This window comes from Tachypleus tridentatus, chromosome 7, assembly GCF_004210375.1.
Source record: "Tachypleus tridentatus isolate NWPU-2018 chromosome 7, ASM421037v1, whole genome shotgun sequence".
Classification (NCBI taxonomy): Eukaryota; Metazoa; Arthropoda; class Merostomata; order Xiphosura; family Limulidae; genus Tachypleus; species Tachypleus tridentatus.
Window position 1 is genome coordinate 123,532,941 of NC_134831.1, and position 27,930 is coordinate 123,560,870.

Consider the following 27,930-nt stretch of genomic DNA (forward strand, 5'->3'; position numbering starts at 1 on the left):
TATTTGTCTTACTACAACCTGTGTTCGCCAGAGATTTCGTTTGGAGGTGGATAGATATAATTTACAAACTAATCTCACTCTTTGCACCTGTACATGCGAGACTCGACCATTTTCAGTGAAGATTACCTTTATGATACACAGTAGTTCCCTTGACTACAACAAGTTTTCCACTTCCTTCGGACAAGCAGTGAGGCGAGACCTGTAATAATGCGACTTCTGGGTAGACATTCGGCTCCATTAAGACTCACGCCATCCACTCTGATACCCCTGAGCGCCAAGAAACACGCGACACACTTGTAACTTGTCTTCCCATCAACGTCCATTATAAAGCTCCCGTGTAACGACAATAGTTACTATCTGAAGCGCATTGTTCTTTCGCCTCGTGTCGCCTTTTTCTCGTGACCTCGAGAATACATACTTCAGTGATTTTGCTATTTTGAATTTTTAATCATGGCCTGTCTGTAATAAGCCGATTAGATACGTTGTGAATCGAGATAATAATATTCCAAAGTGGGGGAATTTGCCTCTCTGAGTGAATATTAATCTGATTAGACGTGTGACATATTGAAGCAATAATAATCTAAACTGTAGTGTCACCTCTCAACGGATTTCACTAATACCAATTTAATAAATGTGATCCAACTATTTTTTTCCTTCTGATGTCAAGAGTGATTACCTTTACCAAGTAATTAATTTTAGCACTGTCTTTGTCAGTCGATAAAGTGTTGTGATTTAAGCCTTCGTAATGAATATGAAGGCATAACACTGATATCACTAAACAAGTGAGGTATACGCTTGAAAATCTGGGTTCGTTTTCTTAAGGTAAGTAAAACTAGCAGTGTACATTTAAATATGATCCGATCTGTTAATTATGATAAACAACATAATAGTTCAGAGTTTCGTGTTTTGCACAGTAGTTATCTAGTTATAAAAAAAATGTATAACATAATTCAGAAAGCAAATACTTTCTCTAGTTATCTTGACTACATGGAACATACAATGGTGTGGATTGGTTTATGACAGAGTTTACCAACAACAATGTTATAATAATGACCACTTTCTTTCTACTCCTCCCACGGCCTGGCGTGGCCAGGTGAGTTAAGGCTTTCGACTTGTAATCCGAGGGTCGCGGGTTCGAATCCCCGTCACACCAAACATGCTCGCCCTTTCAGCCGTGAGGGCGTTATAATGTTATGGACAATCCCACTATTCGTTGGTAATAAGAGTAGCCAAGAGTTGGCGGTGGGTGGTGATGATCCTCCAGTCTTACACTTCTAAATCATGGACGGCTAGCGCAGATAGCCCTTGTGTAACTTTGCGGGAAATTCAAAACAAGCAAACAAATCCGCTTTCCCCCTCTAATACATAGACGAATACCAAATATACATGAAAATAAACACGGAAGGAATTGTCTTAGAAAATTATTATTCGTCAGTATGTTTTAATTATTTTAAACTAATTTTTTTTATTAGGCTTGTAGTCAAGTAAGGCAAAAAATTGATTACTTTTGTATTGTAAACAATAACAATGAAACTTTTTTGTTGTGTATTAGGCAATATATATTAAACAAAGCTCAACACAAGTTTTACTATAAAAGTGTCACCATTAATCATTGGTTTAACAGGTCAACCTTGACTTTTAAACGGCAGTTGTGTTTATATTTATTGAGTTGTTTAAGATTAAATAAAAACTAGGGTTAGACAATTTCATTTTCTGTAGACTCTGCACTTCTGACAACTCTTGTATTTGTTTTATATGGAAACCTTTAAATTTACCACTCCCATTACATTTCTCTGTGTTTTGTTATGGCAAAGCCACATCGGGCTATCTGCGGAGCCCACCGAGGGGAATCGAACGCCTGATTTTAGCGTTGTAAATTCGGAGACATACCGCTGTACTAGCGGGGGGCCATTACATTTCTAATCACTACCTACGTCAAGCCATTTTTGCTATGATTTATTTTGCATGCATATATACGTACTTTGGTTATTAAGACATATCTGCTTTTCCAGGAACGAAACGAAAGTAAGAAAACAAAATGTTCGTTTGTTTGTTTTTGGTACTTCGTAAACAATAATGTGAGGGCTCTCTGCGCTACCCATCCTTAATTTAGCTGTGTAAGACTATAAAAAAGGCAGTCAGTCATCACCATCGATCGCCAACTCTTAGGCTGCTCTTTCACCAACGAAGAGTGGGATTCACCGTCACATCATAACGCTCCTATTGCTGAAAGGGCGAGCGTGTTTCATGGGACGGGGATTCGAACCCGCGACCCTCAGATTGCGAGTATTCTGAGCACTTATAAAAACAAAATCTGTCTTGTTTTGCTTGCTCATCACAATACTTAGATAGGTTAATACTTAGATAGGTTAATTTGCAGGTTAATCGATGAGTCCCTACAGCTTCCCAATAAAATATGTAAGAATGAAATGGCGCTAACGCCATTTTGCTTGTCATTAATAATATGGCGTCTTAAGATTTTCACTGGACCCCATTTGTTTACACGCATACATATATAGACGTTGCCCCGTATGGTCAGGTGGGTTAAAGCAGGCGACTCGTAATCTGAGGGTCGCGGTTCGTATCCCGGTCGCACCAAACATGCTCGCCCTTTCAGCCGTGGGGGCGTTATAAAGTGACGGTCAATCCCACTATTTATTGGTAATAAGAGTAGCCCAAGAGTCGGCAATGGGTGGTGATGACTAGCTGTCTTCCCTGTAGTCTTACACTGCTAAATTCGGGACGGCTAGCGCAGATAGCCCTCGAGTAGCTTTGCGCGAAATTAAAAAAAAACAACAAAACAAGCAAACATATATAGACGTTTATATAAAAGTCGTATTTTTATGATTTGCCACACAGCTACCATAGAAACAGTGCTATTTTAAGCATAAAGCACACAAAGTGTTTGATCATTTAATATTGTGCTTAAAAGTTCATATAATTTAAAATACTTATAATTTGATCATAAGTATCCGTATTAAAATACAAAGTCAATACGACTGTATATTATGAGTTTTTAGTCCAAGTGGACAAAAAATTCTAATGTCTAGAATTTACCAAAAAAAAACAATTTATTTAAATAAAATAATATACATAAACGATACGGTTGTAGAAAATACTCAAAGTCTTGAAATTGTAGCGCGTAATAATTCAAAGTCGAGTGTTTGGTCCACCTTTAATTGAAATAATTCATAGTAGAGTTGTCTGGTTCTCTCTTTATTCAAATAATTTACAGTAGGTTGCTTGATCCCTTCTTTATTCAACAATTCAAAGTAGTATTATTTGGTTCCCTCTTTATTCAAATAATTCAAAGTAAGTTTGTCTGGTCCCCTCTTTATTCAAATAATTCAAAGTAGGGTTGTCTGGTTACCTCTTAATTCAAATAATTCAAAGTAGGGTTGTCTGATTAACTCTTTATTCAAATAATTTACAGTAGGTTTGTCTGGTTCACTCTTTATTCATATGATTTATAGTAGGGTTGCCTGATCCCCTGTTTGTTTAAATAATTCAAAGTAGGGTTGTCTGGTCCACTCTTTATTCAAATAATTCAAAGTTGGGTTGTCTGGTTGACTCAGTATTCATAGTCAATGATGTCTCTCGTGTCAAATCTCGACTTTGACTCAAACGTGATAAACAATAGCAACGGTGAGTGTTGCAAATTTTAATCTGACCTTACTGGATTTCCGAGCAAATATGGAGGTTAGGGCACTCGATTCCCAGCCAGTGGGTTGCAGGTTCGAACCCCTTCATCGAACACGCCCGCTTTTTCAGCATTATGTGATGGACAATACCTGTATTCTTTTATAAAAAGTAGCCCAGCAATTGGTGTTTTGTCTATCTGCCTTTCATCCAGCTTGTTACTTCAATTCTTTTAGTACCAACCAGCGCAAAATAGCCCTCGAGTGACTTTGCAAAGAATTCAAGAAAAAACAACAACAATCGAATAAATATGCTACTGGGAAAATAATGCCGACAGCAAGATTCTCAGACTACAGTCTTTGACTATTTAAATATCTGAATCCAAAACAAAGAGAAAAGAAAAACAAAGTTTTCGAGTACTCATGAAGAACAATCTGTCCTTTAATAAGATTAAACAATTTGATATAAATCTAAATTACACAAACACGATTCAACGTTTGAGATTTCCATCAACAGATTGTAAATGTTCTAAAGTTTTTCTGATACTTGCGTGTTTAGATGAAAATCATCGATCAAAATTATTTCTAGGAATATTACTAAGTTAGAAGATGGTGTTGTTTTTTTTCAGACAGTATCCGAGATCGCATCATGTCTGCTAGACTTTAACTAGAAAGTATGAGTGAGGAACAAGATACACATGATTTCGAGTATTGGTAAGTTTTACATTTTTTAAAGTTAATATCGAATGTTTATAAATTCTACATTTTTTCAAAAGTTTATTTCGACTTTTTTTGTAAATTCATCATCTCCTTCTTAATTGGAGGGCCCGGCATGACCAGGTGGGTTAAGGCGTGCGACTTGTAATCTGAGGGTCGCGGGTTCGAATCCCCGTCGCACCAAACATGCTCGACCTTTCAGCCGTGGGGACGTTATAATGTTACGGTCAATCGCACTATTCGTTGGTAAAAGAGTAGTCCAACAGTTGGCGATGGGCGGTGATCACTAGCTGCCTTCCTTCTAGTCTTACACTGCTAATTTAGGGACGGCTAGCGCAGATAGCCCTCGAGTAGCTTTGCGCGAAATTCAAAAACAAGAAACAAAACAACCTCTTCATTGGAGATGATTATTATTTAAAAGGAGTGCGTGTGTGTTTTTTCTTTTATCAAAGCCACATCGGGCTACCTGCTTGCCCACCGAGGGGAATCGAACCCGTAATTTTAGAGTTGTAAAACCGTAGACTTACCACTATACTAGCGGGAGGCGTTATTTAAAAGAAAAAAAATTTCATAATAAAATTATGACAAATTTATTCTCTCGTTGTCAAAGCTCTGACACAAGAAAATCGAAAACATTTTAATTAATCTGATAATTGTTTATTTATTAAGAATCTGTCTTTGTTTCAACTGAAAAATATTTGTATCTCGTTACAAGAGTTTAAAATATTATTTTAAATTGTTTTTACTATTTTTAAAATCGTGTAGTGTATTCATGTTAGGTAACCTTTGTGAGATGGGGCTGTTCTTATAATAGGTACCATGAAAAGTTCAGTCTTATACCAAATTTTAAAAATGTGGCTTACTTTTACTGAATAATTTATAAACTTATAGATTTAAATTGCATATGGAAGTTCATTACTGCGTTAACAAATACTTCAGAAATTTCAAAATGCATCATATTTTATCTCAATAAGGTTCTTATTTAAAAAAAAACATGCTATTTTAGATCGCCGTACGATAGTCCATTACTTCAAAAATTTCAAACATACAACCTATTTTAACGCAAGAAATTAAAAAAAGAGTCGAAACCCGTCGCTACATTTAAACTTTTAGACAACGAGAATCTAACGTCTGACTCTGACGTTTGAGAAAGGAATATTTGGTTTACTAAATAGGAAATGTACACTTGAATATGGATAAATTTTTATTCAAGTAAATCGTTAAGTGCAATGACCTAAAAGAGAAATAAATACAAAAAAAGAGGTAAACTTAAATACAGTTATTACCTGGTTACAGACAGATTCCTCCAGACATGATGATTAAGGTGGCATTCAAATAAATAATGATAATAAATATCAAATCTGTTTCAGAGAACACAGAATAACTATACTAATAAATAATAGGGCCCGGCATGGCCAAGCGTGTTAAGGGCGTTCGACTCGTAATCCGCGGGTCGCGGGTTCGAATCCCGGCCGCGCCAAACATGCTCGCCCTTTCAGTCGTGGGGGCGTTATAATGTGACGACCAATCCCACTATTCATTGGTAAAAGAGTAGCCCAAGAGTTGGCGGTGGGTTGTGATGACTAGCTGCCTTCCCTCTAGTCTTACACTGCTAAATTAGGGACGGTTAGCGCAGATAGCCCTCGAGTAGCTTTGTGTGAAATTCAAAAAAGCAAAGCTGCACGAGGGCTATCTGAGCTTTCTGTCCCTAATTTGGGAGTGCAAAATTAGTTATCACTACCCACCTCTAATTCTTGAGCTACTGTTTTACCACCTAATAGTAAGATCGGCTGTAACTTGGAACGGCCGAACAGCTGAAAGGGCGAGCATGTTTGGTGTGACGAGTATTCGAACCCGCGACCGTCAGAGTACGAGTCGATCGTCCCAACCACGTGGCTATGCCGGGGGCTAGTAAAGAATAGTGAGGTGATCGTCATATTACAACGCCTCAACAGCTAAAATAGGTGACCATGTTTGGTGTAACGAGGACCCTCAGAGTACGAGTCGAGAGACCTAACCATCTGACGATGTCAGGACCAGTAAAGAAAAATATCTGTAACACTGATATTTAGCTGGACGATTATTATAACAAATGGAACTATTTTTTATTGGAAGCTTTTTAAAGCCCAAATTACTCCAATTATCACAATAATTTCCTGCGCATTAATTAAGGCATCACTCTTTTTTCACTGTTAACTGTTATTGAATTTCGCGCAAAGCTACACGAGGGCTATCTGCGCTAGCCGTCCGTAATTTAACATTGTAAGACTAGAAGGAAGGCAGCTAGTCATCATCACCCACCGCCAACTCTTGGGCTACTCTTTTACCAACGAATAATGGGATTGATCGTAACTTTATAACGCCCACACGGCTGAAAGGGCGAGCATGTTTGGTGTGACGGGGATTTGAACCTGTGACCCTCGGATTACGAGTCAAGTGCCTTTACCACCTGGCGATGCCGAGCCATAAAAACGCACATGTGCCTCCCAGGGCAAGACATCAGAAACCCGTCCTTTACGTGTTGTCAGTACAATGAAACAAAGGCTAATTATTTAATTGTGAAGTTTTATAGGTAATATATGGTTAAGTTCCTGTAACGTTGTCCTTTCATTGCACTACTCATAACTACAATATTATTTTATGTATGTTTGAAAATCTCGTGTAGATGTACACAGAAAGACTATCCGCACATAAACATCACTAATTTTGAAGTGATATACTGGAGAGAAAACTAGCCTATGGCACCCACTGCCGACTCTCGAGCTATAATCTGACAGAATAGGGGTAACTAGCTAACATGACAGTAATTTAGGGTTTTAAGTCTCACAAAAAATGACCGTTTTTGCAAAAGGCAGGCAAACATTCGCTCCTAACGTTTAGCTTTAACTGCTTCTTTGTGTGTTTGAAAATGTCACGTAGATATAAACAGAAAGACTATCCGCACATAAACATCACTAATTTTGAAGTGATATACTGGAGAGAAAACTAGCCTGTGGCACCCACTGCCGACTCCCGAGTTCTTTCTTCTGATAGAACAGTGGTAACTAGCTAATTAAAATGTAATAATTTAGGTTTTTAAGTCTCACGAGTCCCGAAGGGGCTTGAGAGACAACCGGGGACGCTCAGAAACTGTCGGTTTTCTTCAACTCCAATTAAGTGTAATTAGGATATTAAAAAGAGCGAGGTTTCTTAAGAGCAGCGTGGAAGATATGATACGCATTGAAAAGTAATTTAATGTCTGGAAAATTATATTTTAAATTCATTTTCAGTCATGGATAGGTGTCACTGTCTGTCACTGTTATATAGCGCATCCTACCTCCCCAGGCCCCAAAGTGTAGTGTGTCATTTAACAACGACGGGCAGAGAGCTATAATCCCTCAGATTCATGGTTTGAGCCAGCTAACCGCTAGGTCATGAAATGGTCCTGGAAAAAGAGTGAAAAAAAAAACCCAACTGAGTTTAATGTCTTAGTGAATACAATTTTATACATTGGAAGCCATTGTTTTGATAGAAGCTATTTCAGCGAATGTACCACATTTTATAATTTACGTTATCCATAGCATACACCTTACGTATAGATGTGTATTATGGAATGAAGCTTAATTATACGTTTACTACATAGAATGATTTTTACCAAAACTAATGTTTCATACAGCTCATCTTTTCAACACGTGTACTTCATAGGATGCATCTTAACTATACGTAAACTTTGAGATTAACTCTGTAACATATCATCTAAGCGCCATATCAGTATTAACACTGGACACTGTAATAAATGTATTTATTTAGGGCTTTAAGTTCTCGATATGACAATTTTGCTGAAGCCAGAACCAAGACAGAAGACACAATAATACTGGGATTATTTTGATTTTATTACACGTTTTTAGTGATTCTGATTAACAAACATCTGATATCAATAAAATATCCATAAAACAAAATTTGAAATTCACTTTGTGCAGTTAAGGTGCCCCTTGTTCGAAACAACGCATAGTCTATTGTCTGTAGGCTACAAGTAGGCCCAAGACCCACGTTACAAACAGTTCTTTGTTTTACTTTTAGATAAATAAAACTTAGTAATAAAAATCTAACTTTCGTTCTGTTCACAAGCACAAATAATATCATTTCTTTACATTTGAATTTAAGGAACGTAGTTGGACAAGAAGGAAAAAAGCTAACATAAACGTTATCTATTAAAGCCCCTGGATAAACTCTTTCAACTGAATGTCGTAGTTCATTAATAATTACGCCTTATTCCTTTCTCTTCCTAACACTTTGTATAATTCTGTTCTTCACATAATAAATACTGCTGTTTTTGATGCGACAGAGTATATAGGTTATAGTCTAAGTAATTTTGGGGATCAGTCGTTTTATGAATTAGTCCGTTTTTACTTTAACCAAAATATACGAAAAAGGTGTTGTTTTTCCCGTTTTTTTAACAGCAGAATTCAATTTTCAATTTAGTTTTTATAAGATGTTAATATTAATTGAGGGCGCGTAGCTACGCACCGCAACTACAGTCTGTCAACCGCGGGAAATGAGTCTCCGTGCTAAAGCATTTAAAGTCCGTAAACTAATCGCTAATCCATCCGGGATACTCAAGAACGTTATTACTAGTTTCTCAGATAAACGTGTCATAGAGGAATATTGGATATATTGTTAATATACAGCCCCAACTGTTCATAACAGAAAATCGTAGATTAAAACTGATCTGGGTGTAGTCAAGTGGTGGTGTCGCCTAGAGTGTGATTTTGAGGGATTTTGGTTCTCGTCCATTGCCGGTAAAACGGTTTCCGTACTTTACGATTGAGGTTGGCGGCCAAATCTCACTAGTTTGCCGTGAGCGCCTTTGAGTAACCGACTTTACTCTAACTCGAAATTATTTTCAGTTTTGTACACATTTCCCATGTGTGGCATCAAGTGAAAATAAAAATGGAAGCTCATTCATGTCTTGTCACACTAAACATTTTCCCTTCCACTAGTCCACCTCCCCTCAGCTGCACAGCGGTATGTGTATTTGTGTACTTAACTACAAACAAAACGGCCCTGCATGGCCAGGCGGGTTAAGGCGTTCGACTCGTAATCCGAGGATTGCAGGCTCGAATCCTCGTCACACCAAACATGCTCGTCCTTTCAGCCTTGGGGCGTTATGATGTGACGGTCAATTCCACTATTCGATGGTAAAAGAGTAGCTCAAGAGTTAGAAGTGGATGGTGATGACTAGCTGCCTTCTCTTTAGTCTTATACTGCTAAATTAGGAACGACTAGCGCAGATAGCCCTCGTGTAGCTTTGCGCGAAATTCACAAACAAACCAAATATTTTCCAATACGATCTATTAGTGTTATTTCATTTATCAAATTGATTTCAGTCTTACTTTACAGAAGAACAACCTATTTTATTATAAATGAACTTATAAAATCACCCATGTCTTACTTTTTTATAAACTCTCACGTTTCGTAGGTAATATGAAAAATAATATGAGAGAAAAGTGGACCAACTCAAACTTAAGTAAAAAACAACAGCTAATCGAATACCAATCACTTAAACAATTGAATTAAAAATATTTCGAAAGAGTTTGCCTCGTTAACGGAATTTTTCTTTCTATAACTCGACATTGAGTAAAACTGTTGTGAAATTGTTCCGAAAAATCTGAGTATTTGTTACTAACTTCAATACTGCAATTTTTATCATCGAAATAGAAAAAATATTTTAATGTGGATGAGAAGTTATAAAAATCAGCTTACGAACATAAAGGTCTTACTATAACTATTTAGATTACGAACATAAAGGTCTTACTATAACTATTTAGATTACGAACATAAAGGTCTTACTATAACTATTTAGATTACGAACATAAAGGTCTTACTATAACTATTTAGATTACGAACATAAAGGTCTTACTATAACTATTTAGATTACGAACATAAAGGTCTTACTATAACTATTTAGATTACGAACATAAAGGTCTTACTATAACTATTTAGAGACAAAGGGATACAAATATGTGAGAACAACATGGCGTTAAAGTGAAGTCTGAATATGTTATGGAGATGAAATATGTGAGTACAGTAAAGAATTAACTTCTAACTCCAATATGTTGTGCAAGGTTAATATAATGGGGTATTACACTTAACACTAGTGTCGTTATTTATGGGTTTTTACTCAAGAGCGTTGGTTTGGTTTGTTTTTGAATTTCGCGCAAAGCTACACGAGGACTATCTGCGCTAGGCATCCCTAATTTAGCAGTGTAAGATTGGAGGGTGCTGAGCCCACCGAGGGCAATCGAACCCCTGATTGTAAATCCGGAGATTTACCGCTGTACTAGCGGGAAACAAGACTGGAGGGAAAGCAGCTACTCATCACAACCTGGTGCCAACGTTTGGACTACTCTTTTTACTAACGAATAGTGCGACTGACCGTCGTATTATAACGCCCCCACGGCTGAAAGGGCGAGCATGTTTGGTGTGACAGGGATTCGAACCCGCGACCCTCTGCGTTGGAGATTTATTATAACATGAAACTTTATTTACATATATAGTGGGTGGCCCAAATGTTCTTTGGTTAATTCGCAGTGTTCATGGCTGTGATAGTGTGGTATGTGAGACAGGATGAGTGAATAAAACGAACTGAATAGATGTTGTTACCAAGGTGCGATATTCTTATTTTTTTGTTCAGTAGTGTATTTGTTTGTTTGACGTTAAGCGTTGCAAGTCCGCAGACATATCGCTGTGCCACAGTAGTCAGTTGAGGAATAACATTAAAGACAGTCGATCACAACATGTCCTGAGTCAGGCTGCTTCATTTATGATGGTTGAATATCTTCCAATAAACACGGGTCTTGATATAGCACCGTAACCGTTGATGTATACTGGGCTGAGATCTATCCTCTCTTTCATGTTCACACTCTCGTAACCAGCGTCTAAATGCTTTAATCCGACTTCAGAATTTCTTTTTTATTTCAATATTTTTTTCAGATTACAGCTTTATTTTCGCCCAATACCGTCACTATTTATCAGTTTATTTTTCAGTTCATTCTTTCGTCTTCCAAACACGTCTGGGTAACTTTCGTTTTCCAACTTTCATATTATAAAGTGACCAGCCTATGAACCATATGACAACCCTATATACACACACATATATTGAGATAGAGAAGGGAGGTAAATATATACACGCATTGACGTATTATTTCATGGAAATATTAGATGGTTCCAATACAGATATATAGCTCCTCAGTGGCAAGTGGTATATCTGTGGACTTATAAACCTTGTTTCGATACCCGTGAGAGGCAGAGCACAGATAGCTCTTTTTATATCTTCGTGCATAATAATAAAACAAATAAACAAACGTATATATTATTGTGAAGATACATAGGTAAATGAAAAACAATGCTTGTATGTCAAAACAATATATGTATATCATAATTACACAAACATATCAATATATTACATGGATATTAAAATAATATACGTTTATCATAATAACACAGGCATATCCAAACAACACATGTATATAATAATAACACAGACATATCAAAACAATACTTGTATATATATATCAAAAAATACTTGCATATCAAAACTATATGTATAACATAATAACAGAGACATATCAAAACAATACTTGTATATTCAAAAATATATATATATCTCATAATTACACAGACATATCAAACTATACTTGTATATTCAAACAATATATATATATTATAATATCACAGACATAATAATACAGATACATCAAACAATATTTGTATCTCAGAGCAATATGTATATGTATATCATAATAACACAGATATATCAACACAATATATATATCATAATAACACAGACATATCGAAACAACATTTGCGCATCAGATAATTTGTTTGTTCGTTTGTTTGTTTAGAATTAAGCACAGAGCAACACAATGGGCTATTTGTGCTCCACCAACCAGAGGTATCGAAACCCGGTTTATAACTATGCCATTAGGGGCATATCAGAACACTATACGTATATCAAAACAGTACACGCATATCAAAACAGTTCGTGCATGTGAAAACTACAATTGTTTTATCATATCTAAGATAATTTCATTAAATTGTGTTAAAATGTCATGAGTGTTGCGATAGAAAAGCAAGGCATTTTCATTGATAACAGTGTCTACAAAGAAATACTTAAATAAAATCTGACCCGGCATGTCCAGATCATTAAAGCACTCGACTCGTAATCTGAAGGTCGCTAGTTCGAATCACCGTTACACCAAACATGCTTGCCCCCTTTGTGCAGTGGGGGAGTTACAATGTTTGGTCAATCCCACTATTCGTTGGTGAAAGAGTAGCCCAATATTTGTAGTGGGTGGTGATGACTAGCGGCCTTCTCTCTAGTCTTACACCGCTAAATTAGGGACGGCTAACGCTTTGCGCGAAATTCTAAAACAAACAAACAAACCAAATAGTCTATTAATTCAGAATTGAAAATGGCTGCACACACATAGCCCTCGTACAGATTTGTTGAAAAATCTAAGGTAAATAAATAAAATGTTAAATAACATATTTTGCAAAGTTCTTTTCTTTAACATTCTGCACTAGAAACTAGCGAACAAAGAAAAAAACCATACAAAAATATTACATTTGATTTATTTATAATGCATCTTAATGGTCGCTTTAAAGTTTATAAAAGGACAAAAACGCAATCATGTATTGTATTAATTATTTCACCGGCAATTAAAACATCACTTAATAAGAACCTAAGTGCCATAAGAACCTAAGTGTCATAAGAACCTAAGTGCCATAAGAACCTAAGTGTCATGTCTTTTGTTAATTATTTTAATTTATTTTGCCCTAACTTTACAACTAAATTTCCTGTTTGTACTTTTATATTCTATTTTAAATGTCGTAGATTTCTTTACGTCAGCCGTATATGGCGAGGTGGTTAGGGCGCTCTTTTGAGGATCCTAGGTTCGGATCGCAGTCCCAACTTTTCCACTTTGGGAGCATTAGAAAGTAACGATAAATCCCACTAATTGTTAGTAAAGAATAGCCCAAGAGTTGGCGGTGAGTGGTGATAATTAGCTGCCTTCTCTCCAGTCTTTTAGTTCCAAATTAGGGACAGCTAGTAGAGCTAACCCTCGTGTATCTTTGCGCGAAGTTCAAAGCAAAACAAATTCCTTACACTGGTCTGAACTCCTATATATAATCTGTTACAATTATTATCAGATTCGCTTAATAAGCTTTATGTATGCGATTCATGTTTGCGAATTACATTTTCTTAATACGTTATTTATTGTCCCCTTTATTAACACACTATTTACAATAAGAATGTTCCCCTGTGGGACAACGGTAACTTTAAGGACTTACAATTTTAAAATTCACGGTTCGATTTTCCGGTAGGCACAGCAGGCAACTTAATAGGGCTTTATTTTCCAACAAGCAAACCCAATTTTGCCTTAAGGTGGCAAAGCGGTATATCTCCGAAGCTATAACGCTAAAAACCGAGTTTCGATATCCGTGGTGGGCACAACATAAAGGTGCCATTATGTAGCTTTGTGCTCAACTAGAAACAAAATGAAAAGCCATTTAGCACCCTTCAAAACGTCAAATTATTGGTAAGACTAGGGCTTAATATTTTTCATTGTATTCGAATTGACGTTTCTGTTGTTTTTTTTCTTTTTTCTATTTCGCGCAAACATACAAACCTGCGTTAGCCCCCTCTCTAATTTTCAAGTGATAGACGAAAGGGACGACATTTACCGTCAACTTATAAGACCAAATGGTGACCCTTGGCCAACAATTTATAATGTTTTCAAGTCTACAGAAGGACGGGACATAATTTCTGTTTTGCGACGTTTGTTTACGGTAACGAAACGCGTACCAAGGACCTCAGATACACAGTCGACCACGCTAACCATAGGCTTAGGACAATTCAGGGACCCACAAACTTAATTACGAATAATTCATTAAAGGATACCTTATATCTATCCTCAAAAGTTTTGGTTTTTCTTTTTATTGAATTTTGCCCAAAGCTACTCGAGAGATATCTGCGCTAGTTGTCCCTAATTTAGCAGTGTAAGACTAGAGCGAAGGCAGCTAGTCATCACCACCCACCGCCAACTCTTAGGCTACTCTTTTACCAACGAATAGTGGGATTGGCCGTCACATTATAACGCCTCCACGGCTGAAAGGGCGACCATGTTTGGTGCCATGGAGATTCGAACCCGCAACCCTCAGATTATGAGTCGAACGCCTTAACCTACTTGGCCATGTTGGGTTTATCCTCAGAAGAGCTCACATGTGGCTCAGAGGTAATTCTAAGGACCTAGTACCCAGTGACATAGTGGTATATCTGGGGACTTACGTCACTAAAATTCGAATTTCGATACCTGTGCTTAACTTGTAAACAAACATAAATAATCAAACTTAGAGCCTATATCGCTAGAAATCGGGTTTATATATCCGTGGTGGTTAGAACACAAACACTCTATTCTGTAATTTTGCGCTTAAACAGAATAGCGAACTTCCCTAATTCCCTTTCTTAATTAGTATGTAGGATAAGTTGAAGTAAAGTATCTTCTTACTCTTGTATATGTTTAGTTTTAGTAAAGGTTTAAGTAATTTGAACACATACTTATATAGAGGTTTTTCTTTCTCTCTTTCTGTAAGCATAGGGCCTGCCATGGCAAGGTGGTTTAAGGCGTTCAACTCGTAATCTGAGGGTCGCGGGTTCGAATCCCCGTCGCACCAAACATGCTCGTCCTTTCAGCCGTGGGGGCGTTATAATGTGACTGTCAATCCCACTATCCTTGGTAAAAGAGTAGCCCAACAGTTGGCGGTGGGTGGTGATGATTAACTGCCTTCCCTCTATTCTTACACTGCTAAATTAGGGACGGCTAGCACAGATAGCCGTCGCGTAGCTTTGCGCAAAATTCCAACAAAATCTTTGTTTTTCACCGTTCGTCCCTCAGTGAAACAACAGTAAGTCTAACGACTTCCCTTACTTAAGTCCAAGGCTCGATTCCCCAAGGTAGACGCTGAAGATAGCTCAGTGTAGCTTTACTCTAAAACTAACAGTCAAAATCCTTCAGTAGAAACAAAACAACTGTTGTTTCTCACTGGATTATTAACACTCAAGTAGCAAACAAAATGAGTTATTGGAACAACTGTGATGACTCACAGAGACAATTAAAATATCGATTTATTTTAACCACAGACAGACTGCAGATATCAAGCAGTGTTGATATGCTAAAGTCACTCTTGAGTAAAAAATGTATGTCAAATGACACCAAATCTAAAAGTAGCGAACGTTCCATTCAATGAAAATAACAACCAGATAACTGCATGCACTTACAGTCTCCGCTATTGCTTACCTGAAAATTACTTGTAGGTTACTATTAACGAACGTTTGTGTGTGTAACTCTTCGAGCTTCATCCACGAGTAGTTTAGTGGTAAGTTCCAAACGCTAAAAACTGAGTTTCGGTACCGGCGGTTGCACACTTGAGACGGTCAGTTTGCGTTTAACAACAAGCAAAGAAATGTGAAGCTTTTTTTGGAACTAAATTATTAAAGCCTCACGTATTGACAGTTGTGTGGAACAACGACATGGAATTTATCATTTTCGACTCAAATAAAATTTGTTATTTGAACAAAAAAGCAAAGAAATCAGGTTTTTGCGAAGCGGTAACAACTGTCTTATCACTCAGCGACTTATCAGCTATTTAAGATTACATCGATTTTATATTCATCTCATTAATATGACCAGTCTGACGTTGTTTGCATACTGGGCAGGATGGCATGTTATTGTCATTACGAACCTAATGTTCTTCTGTCCTTACCTTGATAAACCATGTTTTCTCTCTTTTGTCAAATAAACATATGGCTATCGTAGAACGAACATATGGGTACTCGGAAAGTACTAAATAACCACAAGAGGCTGACAGCTCGTATATTCTTATGTCTACACATATACAGCTATAATTCTCACGAACAAAAAAACGGATAAAAATGGCGGGTAATAAGCAGGGACAGGGGTCGAAAAGTGTACATGAAATTATAAAGGGGGAAAGGCCCCCAGTTTGAACTCAACGTTCTTCGTAGTTTTCAGCGAAACTTTTACTTTTATCGCGATTGTCGTGAACCTCATACAAGTTTTTCTGTTAAAAGTTTTGAAACCGGTTTTGTGAGGTTAATGCCACTCTTAAGGTAAGCTTATTTCTGGAGAAAGAACAAAGCTTTTAAGATGAAACACTGGAATTAACATAAGTGAGTAAAAAAATGTATGCAGCTGAAAATAAACTTAACATAACTAACATCAAAATTTAGAGCTCCCCCTGTAGATTGATACCGACGTGACAAAAATTAAATACTTTGAGTAAAAATCAGTTCAAATTCTGGCCTTTTTTTTTTCTTGTAGCTGGTTTGTATATTTCATCGTGGTAACCTCAAATGTATTGTTATGGAAACGTATACACACCCTCGAGGCATATATATGTATTCTTTGCTCATTTAATTTTCAGTACTATAGAACAACAAGTCGTTTGTTCAGTTTGTTTCTGATTAATCACAAAGCTACACAATGGACTATTTGTGCTCTGGCCAGCACAGGTATCGAAACCTGATTTCTAATGGGTTGTAAGTCCGTAGACATTCAGCTTTGCCACTGAAGGAGGCTTTGTTCAGATGAAACAAGTTTGTTTAGTTTGTTTGTCTGTTTGTTTCTGATTACTCGCAAAGCTACACAATGGACTATTTGTGCTCTGGCCAGCACGGGTATCGAAATCTGATTTCTAGTGAGTTGTAAGTCCGTAGACATTTAGCTGTGCCACTGGGGGAGGCTTTGTTCAGATGAAAAAATTCTTTGTTTTATAATATTTTACGTATACTTTCACACTGTTTCACATAGTTTACCATAAACCTATTTGTATTTTGAGCCACGTTAACTTAGAACCAATCAGTCAACGACGAAGTTACAAACGCAGAGTTAACTGTGGTATGTGTACTTTTCCATTTATTTAAAAGATAAAACAAGTCGAGAAGGGTATTTACTTTCTTAGAAACATAATACTTACTGTTGAAGCTGTTAAAACATATAAAACGTATAGAGACCGATAAACTTATCAAAGTATTTTCATTGTGCGGGTTAGGAGTGGTCAAGTGGGTACCTTTTCAGTTATTGATAGAAAGGTCCAAGGCTCGAGACGCGATTCCCGCTTTACACTTTAATTCCGTTATTTGATATGAGTGGAGGTATATCTAAGACAAGAAGTTTTGAACACCTAGCCACATATTTAAGGTCGAAGATCACAGTTCTAGTTTCACATGGTGTACGTTGTTATTGTGTGGAATTAAAAGTATTCTGATAGTTCAAAAACGACTATATATAATTTTTTTTTCAAAAGTGACTACCGTTAGATATGGGATATAAATGTATGAATGGAAAAAAAATGTTAAAATAACGTTTGCGACAGTCGGAATTTAAATGTGTATACGTAAACAATTATCTTAGACAGAAGGATAATTAATTATTGAAACAAGCTATAACTAAGAACGTTCAGATAATATATATAAACATAATATTACTGTATGTTGTACAACCATGTAACTACTTATCTATATAAATATAATATTACTGTATATTGTGCTACCATGTAACTACTTATCTGTATAAACATAATATTACTGTATGTTGTACGACCATGTAACTACTTATCTATATAAATATAATAGTAGTGTCTGTTGCATGTCCATGTAACTATGTGTCTGTATAAATATAATAGAACTGTTTGTTTTATGACCATATAACTATTAACTATATAAATATAATAGTACTGTTTGTTGTTGTATGACCATGTAACTACTTATTTATATAAATATAATAGTACTGTTATTTGTATGTTCATGTAACTACTTATCTATATAAATATAATAGTACTGTTTTTGTATGTACATGTAACTGCTTATTTATATGAATATCATATTACTGTATGTTGTACGACCATGTAACTACTTACCTATATAATAGTACTGTTTTTGTATGTACATGTAACTGCTTATTTATATGAATATAATATTACTGTATGTTGTACGACCATGTAACTACTTACCTATATAATAGTACTGTTTTTGTATGTTCATGTAACTACTTATTATATACATATAATAGTACTGTTTGTTGTATGTACATGTTGCTACTTATTCATATAAATATAATACCATTGTCTGTTGTATGTGCATGTAATTCTTATCTATATAAATATAAAGCACAAAACTACACAACTGGTTATCAGTGCTTTTATTAATGCTGGTGTCAAAACTAAACCCGATCTTTTAGCGTTAAAACAACTCGGATTCACAGGTGAGCCGCCAGGGGGAGGCATCTATATATTTAAATATATTTAACAATAAACAAATGAGAACAAATAAAGCAGGATTTTGTGTTTTGCCTTTGTCTACATCTGGTAGATAGTGCAGGTAGTGTGAAAATCGTGTATTTTCTATAACAGTTACTCAACCATCGGTCTGTCACAACCTTGACTCGTGGGATTTCATTTTAAAATATGAAAACTTACAGAATATTCACATATAAATCCACTTTAGTGGTCCGTGATAGTTTAGGGAGACAGTAATTCCACGAATCCCCGATATAAAAACATTTTAGAAACACTGCTCTAAAACACGGAAGTAGGTCTCGGGAATATTTCTATAACCAACCAAGAATAATTGAAATAAAAATATAAGTAGACATTATATTCTACGAATTCCATGCAAGTACAGCATAGTAGGTATTCACGACGTAGTAAACAATGTCAAGAGAATCTGCTCCTAGCGCTAAAGATAAGAGCTATTGTAAATAAAGAAAGATTAATCTGAAGCCACGTGTGGAAGAAAAGACCAATTTGACTGTGTTAACCCTAACAGAAATAACCCCACTAGAATAAATAGACATTAGGAATAAATTGTTAGTCAATCCAGGATATGTATTTGGTATTTTTAATTCATAAATTAGTTCACTATGGGAACGTTTATATTGACCAAGCCTAATTCTATTGTTCAGTATTATTGTGAAGGGGTCAACGTTCTCTTACTTGCTTGGTAAACTGATTCTATCAAAATGTGTTGTGTTTTCTCATAGCAACGCCACGTCGAGCTGTGTCCACTGATGGGAATCGAACCCTGATTTTAGCTTTGTAAATCCGTGGACTTACCGCTGTATCAGCGGGGTACTTCTGTCAAAAGTCCATATTAAAGCTGGTCCTATTATTGAATGTTAATGTGTAGGGGTCAACGTTTGTACTGACTTCTTCAGTGAACCGATTCTGTCAAAAGTCCGTACTAAAGCTGGTCCTATTATTGAATGTTAATGTGTAGGGGTCAACGTTTCTACTGACTGCTTCAGTGAACCGATTCTGTCAAAAGTCCGTACTAAAGCTGGTCCTATTGTTGAATGTCAGTGTGAAGAGTCGAACGGAAAATGTAAACATGAATTTAAATTATTTGTGTAGTTTACCTTTAACATTGCGTTTTGTTTGTTTTATTGCAAACTCGTTTTGAGTTATCTGTTGTTCGCACAACGAGGATCTGAACCTCGGATATTAACAACGAGGATCTGAACCTCGGATATTAACAATGAGGAACTGAACCTCGGATATTAACAACCAGGAACTGAACCTCGGATATTAAGAACGAGGAACTGAACCTCGGATATTAACAACGAGGATCTGAACCTCGGATATTAACAACGAGGATCTGAACCTCGGATATTAACAACGAGGAACTGAACCTCGGATATTAACAACGAGGATCTGAACCTCGGATATTAACAACGAGGAACTGAACCTCGGATATTAACAACGAGGATCTGAACCTCGGATATTGACAACGAGGATCTGAACCTCGGATATTAAGAACGAGGAACTGAACCTCGGATATTAACAACCAGGAACTGAACCTCGGATATTAAGAACGAGGAACTGAACCTCGGATATTAACAACCAGGAATTGAACCTCGGATATTAACAACGAGGATCTGAACCTCGGATATTAACAACGAGGATCTGAACCTCGGATATTAACAACGAGGAACTGAACCTCGGATATTAACAACGAGGATCTGAACCTCGGATATTAACAACGAGGAACTGAACCTCGGATATTAACTTCGGGACTAATACTTGGTTGAAGAAAAATAAATTCCTTTCAGAAACGAAATGTGCTGAATATAAAACAATTTCAGTCTGTTTTCCTTAGATAACTTAGAGTAATACTACTAAAGTTGTTAATATCTACCCCAATTTCCCCTGTAGGTCAGCAGTAAGCTTTAGGACTTATAATGCTATAATTTGACGTTTGATACCTGTGGCGGACTGAGTACAAATAATTTATTGCGCTTAACAGTGAACAAAAACATATTTCCCCGAGAGCTTAAAATAAATTTCATGGGCTTGTCAATAAACATCAAAGCCAATGAATTTCATATCAACATGGACATAGTTCGTTGTCGTTACTCACTGTATTTCAAGTCTTCAGATTTAGAACGCTAAAGTTAAGGGCTCGATTCCTCTCGGTAGACATAACAGATAGCCCGATGCGGATTTGCAATAAGAGAAAAACACATACTATATTGTGTTATAAATATAATTAATGGTTGTTAAAGTTCCTTTCTCTAACTCTAGCTCATATTATAGAGTGACTTCACTCACGTTATTCATCTCAGATATATGTTGACCACTGGTCATTAAGCTTTCTGTGATAAAATTAAAGCTGATTTTATTCTTAATTATTTCAAAAACCATAAATATTAAACACAAGAAAGAAGTTTGATCATGGAAACTTAATAACACAGTCAGTTAGTAATAACAAGTCAGTATATTTCATTGAAATGTTCTATCCAGTTAGTAATAACAAGTCAGTATATTTCATTGAAATGTTCTATCCAGCTAGTAATAACAAGTCAGTATATTTCATTGAAATGTTCTATCCAGCTAGTAATAACAAAGTCATAATTTTTTCATTGAAATGTTCTATCCAGCTAGTAATAACAAGTCAGTATATTTCATTGAAATGTTCTATCCAGTTAGTAATAACACAATCAGTATATTTCATTTAAATGTTCTATCCAGCTAGTAATAACAAGTCAGTTTTTTTCATTGAAATGTTCTATCCAGCTAGTAATAACAAGTCAGTTTTTTTCATTGAAATGTTCTATCCAGCTAGTAATAACAAGTCAGTATATTTCATTGAAATGTTCTATCCAGTTAGTAATAACACAGTCAGTATTTTTTCATTGAAATGTTCTATCCAGTTAGTAATAACAAAGTCATAATTTTTCATTGAACTGTTCTATCCAGCTAGTAATAACAAGTCAGCATATTTCATTTAAATGTTCTATCCAGTTAGTAATAACACAGTCAGTATTTTTCATTGAAATGTTCTATCCAGTTAGTAATAACAAGTCAGTATGTTTCATCTAAATGTTCTATCCAGTTAGTAATAACAAGTCAGTATAATTCATTGAAATGTTCTGGCTAATTAGTTACAACATGTAGAGTATGACCGTGTAAGTTGTATAATGTGGATAAACTTGGCTTGTTAGACTTTCAAATTTAGTCACTAGAGCCGATCAACATCTGGATGTAATCTGGACTGTGCTTTTGTGAGTAATCAATCTTCTCTCACAGTTGTTCTTTACCATGAACATCAATTATACTATACCTTGAACATAGCTATGTTTATCATCCTTTTCCTTCTGCTAGTAAGTCATAACGTACAGAATATATAAATAATATAACTGAAAACTTAACCCTTTAATTAATAGCGCTGTCTTGTTTTCAGTTAGTAGTTTTGGAATAATTCATTGCTATTAAGCGATTTTTGTAGTTTAAAAAATATATTTCATCAGTACAACTAAAGACATACTTGTGGACTTGATATATATATATATATTTGTGAGGTTACAAATCAGAAGTACAACATTTTCAACAATCAGTCATAAATGTGAGGATATGAAACTAGTGCTTTGAATAACCATATTTAATGTGTCAGTATACTTTGGCAATCCTGAAGTTAGAAGACGTTTGATGTATCCGTGATATATAAAAGCGCCAAATCAACCAGAATTAATAACTATTAATGGGTCAGACTTCGGACTGAAAAGTCCAACGTTCGAGCAGCCTCGTCCTGCTAAGCACGTTTTGCACTTTCGCCTATGGAGGAGTTATAACTGTAATAACAGTTCCAAATTAAAGATTGCTATACTTAAAATATAGAGGATTTTGACCCGATAGTCTTGATCGCGTGTCGCATAAGACACCGCACATGTTGAGAAAATTTATGTCCAATGTTCAATGCGTAATATATATATGTATATGTATATGAATGCTTTTAATAAATGTGGGATGAGTAAAAATATGTTAAACAATTATATTTAAAACCACAAAAGTATTGTGATGGTGACACGAGTAAAAAACACAAAATTCGATCTTTTCTTGGGACAATGAAAGGTAAAATCGTTATTACTGGTTCTATTCGGCTGATTCCATCTGACTACTTTCAGTAATACAGGAGTAGTGTTTAATTTCTACACTACATACTTATTAATTTATAGAAGACACTTTAATGTTAGAAATAAACTAGTATATATAGTGTTAACTAAGCCTATACACAATAATACTTTTACCTTTCATTGAGGCAAAAAATGTGGAATTTTGTGGGTTTTTTCACTTTTGATATGAAAGTACAAGGTGCTTGAAAAGAAATTATTCTAAGCTGATTTTTAGATTGGATATGTATGTATCATATCGAAGAAAGTTTGTTTGTTTGTCTTCGTATTTCACGCAAAGTAAGATGAGAGCTATCTGCGCTAGCTCTCCCTAATTTAACAGTGTAAGACGAGAGAAAAGGCAGCTAGTCATCACCATCCATCGCCAACTCTTGGACTACTCTTTTACCAACGAATAGTGGGATTGGGCGTCACTTTATAACGCCCCCACGGCTGAAAGGGGAGAATATTTGGTGTGAGGGGAATTCGAACCCGCAACCCTCAGATTACGAGTCGAGCGCCTTAACCACTTGGCTATGCCGGGCAGTACCGAAGAAGGATTCTAGCCTGTTTACCACATGTGACCTGATTATAACTGCTGTATTAAACGAACAAATCTGTCAAGTATTAGAAAGATAGTAATGACTTAGTTTTCACATTTAACATGAAAGCAAATACTGACATACATTTGGCCTTTTCTAAAATAATAATTAATTAAAACATCTGGATAAATGTAGTTTGTAGACAGACTCAACGTATATGAAAGTAAGGATTAACATGCTGTTGAGAATTTTTATTAAATTTTTTCCAATTGTCCTACACATGTGTTAAATGTTATATATTTTATTGTGATATAGAATAAACTACGTGAGAAGAATCACACATAAGTATATATAGCGGCTTACAAAGTTGAGTTTTTGTAATTCAGCACAAAGCTTCACCATGGGATATCTGTGCTCTTCTAAACACAGGTATTGAAACCTGGTTTCAGGTGTTGGAAGTCTGCAAAAATACTGCTGTGCCACTAGTAACAGCTTATAACAATAGATAAATCAACGAAAATGAAAAAATTCTGAAATCCTGATATTTGTTTGTTTTTAAAACAAAGTCACATTAGGCTATCTGCTGTGACCACCATGGGGAATGGAAACCCGGATTTTAGTTTTTTAACTCCGTAAATTTGTCGTTTTCCCATTGGAAAGCCTGCAAGTAGTACACTTCCAGTGAATAAATTTTGTCATTATTGTTATTTGATAAAGGTAAATGAAGTTAGAGAAACCTACCTGAAAATTTTCGGATGTAGTGGAGAGACAATATTGCCTTGTTTTGCACAGTTTCTCGTCTGCTAGAGAGACGTTTTTTTACATATTTCTTACCACTGTCAGAACGAAAGTGTTACTCTATGAAATGTTTAATACATGCTCCAAAGCGACAACGTTTTAAGGGGAAAATAAGATAATTATGGGATCTTAAATTTTATAAACAGATATTTCCTGTCTTTGAAAAAGTGAACATAAAACCAGCCCCTGTAGCTCAGCAAACATAGTTCATTTTGTAACTCTTGGCTTAACAACAAAACAATCAGAAGTGTTTGTGGGAAGTATTACAGAAGCTTTGGATTCTGATCTTCATCCAATTGCTGTTTTTCTTGACTTAGCCAAAGCTTTTGATTCTGTTAATCATAAAATATTGTTAAATAAATTATCGTATTATGGTTTTAGAGGCATTGTTTTTGATTGGTTTTTTTCTTACTTTCACAATAGAAAGCAATCGGTTTGTATCCATAATAATTATAGTGATTGGCTTACAATTAATGTTGGAGTACCACAAGGTTCTGTTCTGGGCCCTTTATTATTTCTCATTTATATAAATGATATTCTTTACCAACAGTTTTTTGGAGATATCCAAGCCTATGCCGATGATATTGCTGTTGTCTATAGTAAGCCAAATCTAATTAATGAAGCCATTATTTCTAGTGATCTTAATAAAATTAAAAATTGGCTTTTCTGTAATGACTTATCCTTAAATATATCTAAATCTTTTCTTCTTCAGTTTAACCTTTATGGTGTGATTCCAGCTTTTCCTTCTATTTTTTATCATTCTAGTGATTGTTATACTTACCCTAATTGTAAGTGTCCCAAATTGACTCAAGTTTCCTCTGTTAAATATTTAGGAATTATTTTAGATCGAAAATTAAATTGGCAATTTCATATTAATTCTTTAGTTAATAAATTAAAATATAGTTCTATGCTAATTTTTGAACTTAGTCATTGTGCTCCTTATCATATTTTGTTAAGTGTATATTATGCTCTCTTTCAATCTTTCTTACAATATTGTATTTCAATTTGGGGTGGCACATATAAGACTTTTTTAATTCCTATTCACAAGTTGCAAAAGTGTTTTCTCTCTTATTTTACTCATAGGCTTGATACCGATTTCAGTAAATTTAACTCCCTCTTTCATATGATAAACTTTATTTATATTTTTTAGCTTTATCTACATTGCATGTTTCTTTTAATAGGCCTTTTAAAGTCACTTCATATTTTACACGACTTCAATCTTTTTTTCCAATTAATGTACCCACACCACGTAAAACAGTTACACTTCATCAATATCTTTATTTGGCACCTCGTATTCATAATTTTATTCCTTATAGTATAAGATCTTCTATTAATCGTGTTAATCAAAAGAAATACTTAAAACAATGGATCTTAAATACTGATGATAATATTCTGGGAACTTTATATTGATTTTGTAAGTTTTGATTTTACTTTATTATGTGTTTAACCATCACAGGACGAGTTAACTCTTTGTTGATGGTTTTATATTGATATTTGATTTTTTGTGTCTAATTTATTGCTTAATAAATTTATTATTATTATTATTATATTATTATATGTATTATTTGTAATCACAGACTAGTCTTATCTGTTACTTTCTGTATACTGCATAGCACCTTCATTGACTTGAATTACTGTACGAAATATTCTTTTAACTACATATTAACGGATGTTTGGTACAGTTTGGTCACTGTTATTTCAAACGACTGGTCAATAATGGACAAATGCAAGAAAGTGGTCTAATTTATTGAACTAATCCATAATCATCTGTTCTGTCCAAGAGAGCATTACATCAGAATAAGACAGATAATATTACATCAGATTAAGACAGATAATATTACATCAGAATAAGACAGGTAATATTACATCACAATAAGACAGATAATATTACATCACAATAAGACAGATAAAATTACATCACAATAAGACAGATAATATTACATCAGAATAAGACAGGTAATATTACATCACAATAAGACAGGTAATATTACATCACAATAAGACAGATAATATTACATCATAATAAGACAGATAATATTACATCAGAATAAGACAGGTAATATTACATCAGAATAAGTCACATAATATTACATCACAATAAGACAGGTAATATTACATCAGAATAAGTCAGGTAATATTACATCAGAATAAGACAAGTAATATTATATCAGAATAAGACAGATAATATTACATCAGAATAAGACAGATAATATTACATCAGAATAAAACAGGTAATATTACATCAGAGTAAGACAGGTAATATTACATCAGAATAAGACAGGTAATATTACATCAGAATAAGACAGATAATATTACATCAGAATAAAACAGGTAATATTACATCAGAATAAGACAAGTAATATTATATCAGAATAAGACAGATAATATTACATCAGAATAAGGCAGATAATATTACATCAGAATAAAATGGGGTAATATTACATCAGAATAAGACAGGTAATATTACATCAGAATAAGACAGATAATATTACATCAGAATAAAACAGGTAATATTACATCAGAATAAGACAGGTAATATTACATCAGAATAAGACAGATAATATTTTTACACAGTTGTTTCTTTACTGGTCATATACGACGGTTTTATCAGTAAGATAAACGTAACAACATTTAAACCCTTTTCCTGCCATAGTTTTTGAGGTCAGCTTGGAACTAGTATGTAACTCGGTCGAAACGCTGTTTTGTCAAACCAGAATCATCACATAAATGAAGTTAATTTTAAGTTTGTTGACATCATTATCTCGAAGTAATATCGCTGAAACGAGTTCAATCCAGCTGTCTCAAGACCACGCTATAATATTGTTTTCACTTCTATGTTATGGATATAGTAACATACAAAATCAAGGTACTTTCCAAATTGCGGCCAAACTCAGAATTTTCTACCTGAAGTGGATGACAATCACTGAAGGTCATTACTCCAAATAAAAGTGTTTTGATTGTTATCCCAGGTACAACGATCAAAGGCTATTAAAATAATGATTTATGGACGACAATAGTAGATGTGCTGACATAAAGTTCTGGACTTGATACTAGATGGATGTCTGAGGAATACGTAATTTACATAAAAATAGTTTAAGCGTATTTCCATTATTATTAATTTATATATATATATATTTTTTATTTGGAGAAACTTATCGTTGTATTGTTGTTGGCTTAATTTACGGTATTGAAGATTCGTTTGTTCTATATACAGTGATTGTTGACCTCATTGAAGTGAATAAGTTTGATGTACACATATTTTCAGCTTGATGTTTGTTGGTAGGTATTAATCACAAGGCTACACAATGGGCTATCTGTGCTCTGCCCGACACGGGTATCGAAACCCGGATTATAGCTTTGTAAGTCCGCAGACATAACGGTGTGCCACTGGGGGTGCAGCAAATCCAGTTAGAGGTTTTAAAAATATATTATGTTCGTAACATATCTCTCTTATTTGTTTTAGGTCAAAGACACATTGGACTACATGCTGTCTTCATCGTGGTGGATAGAACACTGAACCGCTGGTCCGAAATTCTCTTCTGAATGTAATCAATGGATGTTAGTAGGTGCACGTGTGTATATATATATATATAGGTATACAGACAAAAGGTATACATGTATGTGTTATCTACCTGTGTGTTTACATATTGTTTAATCTGACTGTATGTCTGTAATTACACTCAGTCTTTGGTGTGAGCTGTTTAGTAAGTTGGAACATATAATGTCTAG

At 35.1% G+C, this 27,930-nt stretch overlaps 1 long non-coding RNA gene across 1 annotated transcript; it reads left to right on the forward strand.

Annotated features, from left to right (window-relative positions):
• Nucleotides 1–272: 272 nt before the first annotated feature.
• LOC143258096 (uncharacterized) lies at nt 273–27,930 on the forward strand. The gene is made up of 3 exons (XR_013032139.1): nt 273–822; nt 4,268–4,352; nt 27,665–27,930. It is a non-coding gene; the product is annotated as an uncharacterized LOC143258096 (long non-coding RNA).